This window comes from Scyliorhinus canicula, chromosome 14, assembly GCF_902713615.1.
Source record: "Scyliorhinus canicula chromosome 14, sScyCan1.1, whole genome shotgun sequence".
NCBI classification, from domain to species: Eukaryota; Metazoa; Chordata; class Chondrichthyes; order Carcharhiniformes; family Scyliorhinidae; genus Scyliorhinus; species Scyliorhinus canicula.
The window spans coordinates 121,282,523-121,294,589 of record NC_052159.1 but is presented as its reverse complement, the minus strand read 5'-3'; the positions used below and the strand labels follow the sequence as shown (position 1 = coordinate 121,294,589).

Here is a 12,067-nt window from a genome sequence, read left to right as displayed (position 1 = left end):
TCCCTTCGTATTTCCACTCGGAGCTCACTCTCTGTCGACTCACAGGGTCCCACCACTTTCCCTCCCACAACCTCACGGGCCTTTGGGGCCTCACGGTAGCATGGTGGTTAGCATCAATGCTTCACAGCTCCAGTGGTCCCAGGTTCGATTCCCGGCTGGGTCACTGTCTGTGTGGAGTCTGCACGTCCTCCCCGTGTGTGCGTGGGTTTCCTCCGGTGCTCCGGTTTCCTCCCACAGTCCAAAGATGTGCGGGTTAGGTGGATTGGCCATGCTAAATTGCCCGTAGTGTAAGGTTAATGGGGGGATTGTTGGGTTACGGGTATACGGGTTACGTGGGTTTAAGTAGGGTGATCATTGCTCGGCACAACATTGAGGGCCGAAGGGCCTGTTCTGTGCTGTACTGTTCTATGAATCTATAACCCATTTTATCTCCCCCCCCCCCCCCCCCCCCCCCCCCCGTGTCTCCTCGCCCCATCACATGCTAGTTCACACTCCCCATAGATGCCAGCATCCTTTCCATCTGAACCTGCACATGTCCTGCCTACACTCTCCTTATCTGTCTCATTGCAGGATAAGCTTAGAAACAACCGGCAGGAGGGGGCATAGCCGGCCGAGTGATGCCCGAGTTAAAAATCCTCACAATATCGAAGGAGAGAGTCCTAGAGCTGGCCGGTGAGGAGCAGGACCACAGCTGTGCTGAGGGCAATGTGGGGACAAGAGACAAAAGTTAGAACCCTCAACAAATCCAGCCATAGTTCCAGCCCCACATTAGTTGTGCCTCCCCTAACCGTATGCCCCTGCCAAGCACTAATGCCATATTCCTTCCCTTGTCAGTCAATAAACCCATTCTCTTGGCCTCTGGAGACCACAGATGCCAGCAGCTCAGAGGAAGGATTTTCAGACGTCAGCACCCTCCACCTGTGCAGATCCTCGCACCTCAGTGGGCCATATTAATATGCTGGCTTCTGGGTCACTCACTGCTGATGATCCACAGCAGGCGGAGGCAGAGACATCCCAGCGATCTGACACTTGGAGGACTGTGGAGGCCAGGACCCGGTTAGATGACATGCCCCAGGCTCAGTCATCCAGCTACTGGAGCCACAAAAGCAGAGTCACGAACATCAGGAAGAGATGTCACCATCCCTCCTCAGATTGCAAGAACCCCATTGCCATCTCTCTGAGGCCAACATTGCGAGGGTGGCGTCCGCAATGGAGACCTTGGTGCATGACGTACACTCCATGGTGGGGGATGCCCACTCTGTGGTTTAACTATGTGGTGCAGGTGTTGTTAGGCACGATGCAGCTGGGCATGGGTGTTGTTAGGCACGGTAAGATAGTGAGCACTGATGTAACCACCATGTAATTTATTAAATATCACTTTATGCACCCTCCTAATGCCTCCCCGCTCTCATTTCATCGCTGCCTGCACTGCCATCCTCCATGTCTAGGCTGGAAGCCCACCGATGGCAGCTCCTCTCTCTCCTTTTTGTGAGGATGTCAGCTGAATGTCTTACATTCCTAAATACTGTCATGGCACAGTGATGCTGCTGTAATCTTGGTAGCGAGGAGCCCCCCAACCCCAGGCCAACACCTAGTCCTTTTATCTGGGGAAGCTGATTTCAATACGAAGAAGCCAATCAGTCGATGCCTTGTGAGAGACGCTCATCTTGAACCATTGGTGCAAACACTCATCAACACCCCAAACTCCGGAGAAGACAGCATCAGCAGAGATTGATCATTCAGCGTCTCATTGGCCTGATATCATCCTGATGAGTGGCAGTTCGCAAGCAGCCTTCTGTGAGGCAGGAGTCAAAGAACAAAGAACAAAGAAAAGTACAGCACAGGAACAGGCCCTTCATCCCTCCAAGCCTGCGCCGACCATGCTGCCCGTCTAAACTAAAATCTTCTACACTCCCGGGGTCCGTATCCCTCTCTTCCCATCCTATTCATGAATTTGTCAAGATGCCCCTTAAATGTCACTATTGTCCCTGCTTCCACCACCTCCTCGGGCAGCGAGTTCCAGACACCCGCTATCCTCTATGTAAAAAAACTTGCCTTGTACATCTCCTCTAAACCGTGGCTCCCGCACCTTAAATCTATGCCCCCTAGTAATTGGTTCCTCTACCCTAGGAAAAAGACTCTGACTATCCATTCTGTCTATGCCCCTCATAATTTTGTAGACCTCTATCAGGTCGCCCCCTCAACCTCCGTCGTTCCAGTGAGAACGAACCAAGTTTGGTAGTGTGGCGACCAGAATTGAACACTAACTAAGGTTCTATACAGCTGCAACATGACTTGCCAATTTTTATACTCAATGCCCTGGCCAATGAAGGCAAGCATGCCGTATGCTTTCTTGACTACCTTCTCCACCTGTGTTATCTGTTTCAGTGACCTGTGGACCTGTACACCGAGATCTCTCTGTCAATACTCTTGAGGGTTCTACCATTCACTGTATATTCCCTACCTGCATTCGACCTTCCAAAATGCATTACCTCACATTTGTCCGGTTTAAACACCATCTGCCATCTCTCCACCCAAGTCTCCAAATGATCTAAGCACTGCTGTATCCTCTGACAGTCCTCATCGCTATCCGCAATTCCACCAACCTTTGTGTCGTCCGCAAACTTACTAATCAGGCCAGTTACATTTTCCTCCAAATCATTTATATATACTACGAACAGCAAAGATCCTGCGGAACACCACTAGTCACAGCCTCCAATCAGAAAAGCACCCTTCCATTGCTACTCTCTGCCTTCTATGACCTAGCCAGTTCTGTATCCATCTTGCCAGCTCACCTCTATTCCTGTGTGACTTCACCTTTTGTACCAGTCTGCCATAAGGGACTTTTTTAAAGGCCTTACTGAAGTCCATATAGACAACATCCACTGCCCTACCTGCATCAATCATCTTTGTGATCTCCTCGAAAAACTCTATCAAGTTTGTGAGACACGATCTGCCTTTCAAAAACTGTGCTGCCTTTCGCTAATTCTAAGTCAGACATTCGCAGGGGATATTTGAGGAACATTGCTCTGTCCTCACTGCAAATTCTCATCATCTTCCTGAATCTTATAGCACTTGTGCATCGGTCACCTTCCTGTTGCACCCTACCCATGAAAGGGGCAATCTCTGAGCTGATATTCGGCTGACACCACCCAATGAACCATAGAATTACTACAGTGCAGAAGGAGACCATTTGGCCCATCGAATCTGCACCGACCCTCTGAAAGAGCACCCTACCTCTGCCCACCGTCGCACTATCCCCATAACCCCAGCTAACCTATACACCCTTGGACAATAACAGATAATTTTGCACGGCCAATCCATCTAACTTGCACATCTTTGGACTGTGGGAGGGAACCGGAGCACCCGGAGGAAACCCATGTTGACACGGGGAGAATGTGAAAACTCTGTACAGTCACCCGAGATCAGAATTGAACCTGGGTACCTGGTGCTGTGAGACAGCAGCTATAACCACTGTGTCACATGAAGAAGGCTCACTCCTCCCCATGGGGGGCATCAGTTCTCACCCTAGCCCTGGGCACCCTTGAAGCGGGAAGCTACCAGGGAATCCCTAGCACTTCGCCCCATTCGGGCCTGTACCCCATTTGAGCCCTTACCATGACCTGAGGCCATGCCTCTGCATCCGCCCGGAGTTTCCGCTCAGCACCCTCCTTGGTGTATTCCTCATCTGAGGAAATGTGGCAGTTGCCCATGTCCTCCTGTGCCAGCTGCTCAACCCATTGCAGTGCCTGGTTATGGAGTGCGATGCACACCATTACAATGCACGAAACCCTCTGGGGGATGTAGTGGAGGGGTCCCCCTGACCAGTCCAGGTATCGGAACCACATCTTGATGAGGCCAATCATCTGCTCCACCAACATCCAGCAGCAGCATGAGCCTCATTGTAACAAATTTCAGCTTCAGTCTGTGACCTTGACACAGGTGTCATCAGCCGTGTCCTGAGGGGGATCCTTATCCCCGAGGAGCCAACCATGTAATCTCAGTGCTTCCTCAAAGACTGCCAGGCTCAGAAAATGGCCAAGAATGCAACTGTCGTGTACGTTACCCGCGAACCAAGCACACACTTGCATACACACTTGGCATTGTCACAAATGACCTGTACATCCAGGGAATGGAATCCCTTGATGTTCATGAAGGGGGAACCATGACACCATGGGGAGCATAGAGTTAAGTGTGTGCAGTCGCTGACACCCTGCACTTGGGCGAATCAGCAATGTGTGCAAACCCCATGGCACTGGCATCTTGGTTAGCCTGGACCCGATCAAAGTTTATGCAGTTATGCGTCTTTGCGAAGTGTGCATCGGCGCCTCCCTGATGCACTTAGTAAGTTGTAGACTGGGAAATCCACAGAGGTCACCTCAAGGCAGCCCTGAAAGGAGTCACTAGCATAGACGTTCTGCGTGGCTATCGCTTTCATGGCCACTGACAGTGAGTGCCCTCACAGCCCATGTAGCACCAACACCTGCATAACATATCAAAGGGATATCCCCTGGGACATCCGCAGTCTGCACATGCACTGATTCTCACTCATCCACTGTCGGTAGACTCCTACCAGGTATTGTCACCTCTGAATGACATTCCTGTGTTCTGCAGCCTCCAACATCTGAGCAGGCCCTCTCTTCTTCCTCAGGGTGCTGCTCCTGCATCCATGCATTGATGCTGATACCATCTCTAGCCCCAAGACCAGTGTGACAACTGGCAACTCCACTTGCCTCATGGGTCTCCCCCACGGTAGCATAGTGGTTAGCATTGTGGCTTCACAGCGGCAGGGTCCCAGGTTTGATTCCCTGCTGGGTCACTGTCTGTGTGGAGTCTGCATGTTCTCCCCGTGTCTGCATGGGTTTCCTCCGGGTGCTCTGGTTTCAAAGACATGCAGGTTAGGTGGATTGGCCACCCTAAATTGCCCTTAATGTCCAAAAAGGTTAGGAGGGGTTATTGGGTTCGGGGATAGGGTGGAAGTGAGGGCTTAAGTGGGTTGGTGCAGACTCGATGAGCCGAATGTCCTCCTTCTGCATTGTATGTTCTATGTTCTGTGTTCTAACTCACGTGACAGGTGGGCGTCTACCTCAGAGATGCTTAGTGGCCGTCAGAAATCCCCAAGCGTGAGAACTAAGGGCCTATGCGTTAATTGTTGGGTCCTGTGCACAGAGCTCACTAGGGCGGGCAGGCGATGGCGGGCGGTGGGGGGACAGTCACGATTGGAAGACCAGCGAGGAGCAGGGTTGCCTGCGGAGTTCTGTCACCATTGACCATTATTTTGGGTACCCAGGAAGGAATATTAATAGGCATGCGGGCTCATCCCCCTCTGGCATTCACCTGAGGAAGGAGCAGTGCTCCGAAAGTTAGTGTTTTGAAACAAACCTGTTGGACTTCAACCTGGTGTTGTAAGACTTCTTACAATAACTGTGGATAGAGAAAAAGTAAGAGGATTCGGGGCACGACCACAATAAAATACAGGTATAGGCTTTACATGTTTCCAGAGTCCAGAATCAGAAGTCAACTGGAATGTACCTTCCAAAGGGAGGTGGACTGATTTTCAAAGGTTTCGTCTTTCAGGAGAGTGAATTGCATGACAGGAAAAGGCACGTAGAATAAATTTGTGTGGAGTCATGAGTTCTGAGGTTTCAGCAGCTAGTAGGTTTGATGAGGGTCTGAGGTCTTTCTACTGACACTGGCTTTTTATAAAATAAATTTAGAGTGCCCAATTCATTTTTTCTAATTAAGGGGCAATTTAGCGTGGCCAATCCACCTAGCCTGCACATCTTTGGGTTGTGCAAACCCCACACAGACAGTGACCCAGAGCCGGAATCAAACCAGGGACCTCGGCACCGTGAGGCAACAGGGCTAACCCACTTCACCACTGTGCTGCCCCTACTGCCACTGGCTTGGTGGTAAACATGGCAGGCTGTAGCCTGGAGTTCTCTTCACTTTTCTGGTCAAACAGGAACTGTCGGTATTCAGTTCCAACAGATAAGATTACAGTGCAGCTTGGGGGTGATGGAGGTCATGTGACACCCACTCGATGTTGGACTCAGGATGTATATTCCGACGATTGGAATCTAGTTGTTTCATTGGAGTCGGGACTCCTTTTGTTTTTGGAGACATTGGTGTCAGGATAACTAACTGACGCTCTCTTTGTTAAACCTGTGGACTGATAATACCATCTGACTGATAAGCCATTTGCACTATAATGGGCTGACTATGGGCATGAGGGACCTTGGAGTTCAGGTACACAGTTCCCTAAAGGTGGAGTCACGGGTAAATTTGGCAGTGAAGAAGGCTTTGAGTATAGAAGTTGGGAAGTTATGTTGCAGTTGTACAGGACGTTGGTGAGGCCGCACCTGGAGTATTGTGTTCAGCATTGGTCGCCTTGCTATAGGAAAGATGTTATCAAACTGGAGAGAGTGAAGAAGAGATTTACAAGGATGTTGCCTGTATTCAAGGGACTGAGTTATAGGGAGAGATTGGACAGGCTAGGACTTTTTTCTTTGGAGCGTAGGAGACTGAGGGGGTATAAGATCATGAGAGGTATGGATAGGATGAATGCACTCAGTCTTTTTTCCAGAGTTGAGGAATTGAGAACTAGAGGGCATAGGTTTAAGTTAAGAGGGGAAAGAATTAATGGGAAACTGAGGAGCAACCTTTTTACACAAAGGGTGCTACATATGTGGAATGAGCTGCCATAGGATGTGGTTGAGGCAGGGACATTGACATTGAAAAGGCATTTGGACAGATACTTGGATAGGAGAGGTTTAGAGGAATATGGGCCAAATTCAGGCAAATGGGATTAGCTTAGTTGGGCTTTTTGTTTGGCATGGACCAGTTTGGGCCGAAAGACTTGTCTCCGTGCCGTAGATTTTATCTTCTAGCCGTGTTGCATTCCTGTTCGTGCGGCCATTGTAGGAGGGATTAGTATTTGACAAATCTGCGTATTTGAGTGAATAGTTAGTTTCACTCTAATGTAAAGCTCGCCTGATCTACCTGAGGCATTGGGATCTAACCCCATCACCTTGGAGAACTTCAGTACTGGTCCCCATAAACGGGGACCATGTGGAACAGCACCTGGAGGGGGGGGGGAATTCGATAGTGTGGTCATTCTCAGCGCTGTGAGCACCTCTGGAAACGCCTGGCTAAACGCGCTTGACAAGGAACTCTATTGCAAATTGATTAGATTGCATCCTCCGCAAGATTTCCCTTCTGCTGAGGTAGTTGGACCAGACTCTTCATGGCATTGAAACTGCTGCAAAGCATCAGATGACTGACTGAACCATTTGTTAGCTCAGCAATTCTTTATTTTTAACAGCATAGGAAATAAAAGACTTTTGAAATATTCCAGTTGAGGAATATATATATCTTTTCCATCGCGTCTTGACCATGACACGCAGCTCTGTGGATTGCAACCAGAGGGTGGGTGAGATACATTGATGGTGCCATTACCTCTTAAACTTCAGTGCGTCTCTCCCCTCATGGAGCAAACAATTACCCCCTGCAAATGTCACTCTACTGCCCAGCAGCCCAGGAGTGGCTCCTACCCCCACTGAGGAACACTGCGTTCACCCCGTGCTGAGTCGGTCGCTGCACCTCCCATCCACCCTCTCCATGCCAACGTCCAATATCGCCATGTCCTGGAGTGGGATTCAAACATGGAACTTCTGATTAAGAAGCACAGACACTACCCATTGCATGACAATGCCACATGACAAGAGTTATCGCTAAACCAACAAGTCAGTTTCTGACAGGCAATTAAATAATTTTTAAAAATTAAATAAACAAAACAATATCTTGTATACAAATAATGAAAGGTGAGAAACCTAAGTTTATAATGCTCTCTACATTTCCTACTGATGAAAATTTGTGTTCAAGATTATTTTAAAACTATGGAAATAAACAGCTTTTCATAACATTGAAAATACACAACAAAATAATACACTCAAAGCATGTATTGCTCCTCACGAAACTAAAATGGACAATCAGAAATGGAAGCAAGGGAAAAGCTGGCAAATACAGTGTGCACAAGCGACTTATTTTAAGGTATTTGTCTCCTTCTTATCCATCTTCTCCACAGCGTAGATAACCGTAGGTCTATACCTTCAGACAAGTTACTCCAGTCTGTTCAAATGATTGAATTGCCATTTAGATAGACGAATGGTCACATCACCATGCAATACTTCCATCACTAAGAGAAAAATAAAACAAAAGATTAGATGCAATACACAATGCACCTAACTCAAGTAACTGTTGTCTTATTTTAGAATTTATATCTTATGTAGCATCATTATAAAGTTTAAACAGATGGAAAATATGGCAGAAATAAAATTCAGGTTAAGGTAGCTTGGAATCAAATGAAGAATGCGTTATCAGTCCTGAAGAAGACTGTCCATGCAAGAATGTATTTATTTGAGGAGTACAGCCACAGGACAGCTTTCACAGTGAGTTTATTCTCAACTTTGCAGCTTCAACGAGATCCAGAGTCTTCGCCCACCTGAAGAGTTTGAAAGCCGACATAGTCTTCCTCCAAGAGACACACCTGAGAAAGAAGGACCGATTGCAGGTAAGGAAGGGCTGGGTGGGACAAACCTTTCATTTCTACTACGGGAAGAGGGCCAGGATGGTAGCCATACTGTTAAATAAGAGCACAGTAAGAAGTCTTACAACACAGGTTAAAGTCCAACAGGTTTGTTTCAAACATTAGCTTTCGGAGCACTGCTCCTTCCTCAGGTGAATGAAGAGGTTTGTTCCAGAAACATATATATAGACAAAGTCAAAGATGTCAGACAATGCTTAGAATGCGAGCATTTGCAGGTAATCAAGTCTTTACAGATCCAGAGAGAGGGGTAACCCCAGGTTAAAGAGGTGTGAATTGTCACAAGCCAGGACAGTTGGCAGAATTTTGCAAGCCCAGGCCAGATGGTGGGGGATGAATGTAATGCGACATGAATCCTAGGTCCCGGTTGAGGCCGCACTCATGTGTGGGGAACTTAGCTATAAATTTCGGCTCGGCAATTCTGCGTTGCCGCGCGTCCTGAAGAACGCTTACCTGGAGATCAGAGGCTGAACGCCCTTGACTGCTGAAGTGTTCCCTGACTGGAATGGAGCATTCCTGCCTGGTGATTGTCGCGCGATGTCCTTTCAGTCGTTGTCGCAGCGTCTGTATGGTCTCGCCAATGTACCACGCTTTGGGACATCCTTTCCTGCAGTGTATGAGGTAGACAACGTTGGCCGAGTCGCACGAGTATGTACCGCGTACCTGGTGGGTGGTGTTCTCATGTGTAATGGTGGTATCCATGTCGTGATCTGGCACGTCTTGCAGAGATTGCCATGGCAGGGTTGTGTGGTGTCGTGGTCGCTGTTCTGAAGGCTGTGTAGTTTGCTGCAAACAATGGTTTGTTTGAGGTTGCGCAGTTGTTTGAAGGCAAGTAGTGGGGGTGTGGGGATGACCTTGTCTAGATGTTCATCTTCATCGATGATGTGTTGAAGGCTGCGAAGAAGATGTCGTAGTTTCTCCGCTCCAGGACTGTACTCGACAACGAAGGCTACTCTGTCAGTTGTGTCCCGTGTTTGTCTTCTGAGGAGGTCGGTGCCGTTTTTTGCTGTGGCGCGTTTGCACTGTCGATCGATGAGTGAAGTGCCATATCCAGTTCATTGAAGGGCATCTTTCAGCGTCTGCAGATGTCTGTTATGCTCCTCCTCGTCTGAGCAGATCCTGTGTATGCGGGGGGCTTGTCCATAGGGGATGGCTTCTTTAATGTGTTTAGGGTGGAAGCTGGAGAAGTGGAGCATCGTGAGGTTATCCGTGGGCTTGTGGTAAAGCGAAGTGCTGAGGTGGCCGTCCTTGATGGAGATGAGTGTGTCCAAGAATGCAACTGATTTTGGAGAGTAGTCCATGGTGAGTCTGATGGTGGGATGGAACTTATTGATGTTATCGTGTAGTCGTTTCAGTGATTTTTCGCCGTGGGTCCAAAGGAAAAAAATGTAATCGATGTATCTGTTGTATAACGTCGGTTGAAGGTCCTGCGCGGTGAGGTGGTCTTGTTCAAACTTGTGCATGAAGATGTTGGCATATTGAGGTGCGAATTTAGTCCCAATGGCTGTTCCGTGCGTTTGGATGAAGAACTTGTTGTTGAAGGTGAAGACATTGTGATCCAGAATGAAGCGGATGAGTTGCAGAATTGCGTCTGGAGGTTGTCAGTTGTCGGTGTTGAGTAGATAGATAGAACAGTACAGCACAGAACAGGCCCTTCGGCCCTCGATGTTGTGCCGAGCAATGATCACCCTACTCAAACCCACGATTCCACACTATACCCGTAACCCAACAACCCCCCCCTTAACCTTACTTTTTAGGACACTACGGGCAATTTAGCATGGCCAATCCACCTAACCCGCACATCTTTGGACTGTGGGAGGAAACCGGAGCACCCGGAGGAAACCCACGCACACACGGGGAGTACTGAGGCTGTTGCAGCAATGCCGTCGTCATGGGGAATTCTGGGGTGTAGAGTGACGAGACGTCCATTGTGAAGAGGAATGTTCCTGGTTCAACTGGTTCATGGGTGCTGAGTTTCTGTAGGAAGTCCGTCGTGTCGCGATAGAAGCTGGGTGTACCTTGTACGATGGGTTTCAAGATGCCCTCGATGTAGCCAGAGAGGTTCTCACACAGGGTCCCATTGCCTGAAACGATAGGACGGCCTGGTGTGTTGGCCTTGTGTATTTTCGGGAGGCAGTAGAGATCTCCAATGTGGGGAGTACGTGGGATGAGAGCACGTAGGGTGCTTTGAAGGTCTGGATCCAAGGTCTTGATCAGTCTGTCGAGTTGGCGGATGTGTTCCTTGGTCGGATCTGCGAGTAACTGTCTGTAGTGTTTCTGGTTGTTGAGTTGTCGGTATACTTTTTTGCAGTAGTCCATTCTGTTCAGTATGATGGTGGCCCCTCCTTTGTCTGCTGGTTTGATGACGATGTTGCGGTTGGTCTTGAGAGCACGGATGGCATTGCGTTGTGCTTGGGTGACATTCGGGGCTGTCTTGTGAATACGCCTGATGAATCTGGCATTGACGCGACTGATGGCTTGAGCATACATGTCGAGTCTAGGGCAGCGGCCTTCCAGAAGGGTCCAATTCGACTCTTTCCTCTTCGGTTGCCGCACCGCAGATCTCTCAGTCTGCTATTCCGGTTCATTGGTAGTCTCCTTCGATTTCTCAGCAGAGGGCTCAATTTCTGCACCACCACCAAAATGGACCCCATCAGTCTCGCGGCAGACACGGAGGAATTCATCAGGCGAATGAGGCTCCGGGAATTCTTCAACAGACCTCAAGAGGACGACAGCGAACCCAAGGAGACTACCAACATCCTCATGGAGATTGGACACAGCCCTTCTGGTCCATAAGGCTTTCTGCCAGAAAATATCACAGGCCATAGACGAATATATTACTAACAACCAGAATGGGGACGTCTCACCCTCCACGTTCTGGGAGGCGCTGGAGGCTATGATCAGGGGGTGAAATAATCGCTTACAAAGCATGGAGAAGTAGGGAAGAGACGGTGGCTCGGCAACAACTAGTTGCCTCCATACTGAAAGTAGACCGGTGATTCTCTAAGGCCCCGACGGTATAGGGAGGAAAAAGCTACAAATGGGACTTTGATCTGCTCTCCACGAGGAAAGCAGTGCACCATGACAACCAGGCACGGGGTACTCTGTACGAGTATGGAGAGAAGCCCAGCTGCTGCCGGCTCATCAGCTGAGGAAGCTGGCAGCCATGAAATAGTCCAGATTAGGGACAGCAGAGGCAAACTAGTAGGGGAGCTGGAAAAGGTCATCAAGCATTCAAGACCTTCTACTGGGCTTGTACACCTCTGAGCCTCCAAAAGGGACTTGAAGATGAAGCAGTTCCTCGATGGACTTTGACAAAGCTTTGACAAAGAGTCATCGGACTCGAAACGTTAGCTCTTTTCTCTCCCTACAGATGCCGCCAGACTTGCTGAGATTTTCCAGCATTTTCCCTTTCGTCGTCGATGGACTGGACATGCTAGTCAAGCAGGAAGGTAGGAGATG

The 12,067-nt window shown here is 49.0% G+C and overlaps 1 protein-coding gene across 10 annotated transcripts in view; it reads right to left on the bottom strand.

Moving 5' to 3' along the window:
* Positions 1–7,819: 7,819 nt before the first annotated feature.
* LOC119977574 (zinc finger protein DZIP1-like) overlaps positions 7,820–12,067 on the bottom strand; it is a 374,976-nt gene continuing 370,728 nt past the window's right edge. For all 10 annotated transcript variants that reach the window (XM_038818673.1, XM_038818669.1, XM_038818674.1 and 7 more), the window contains one exon: positions 7,820–8,197. The gene's annotated coding sequence lies outside the window, so the exon portion shown is untranslated. The remainder of the gene's footprint in view (positions 8,198–12,067) is intronic.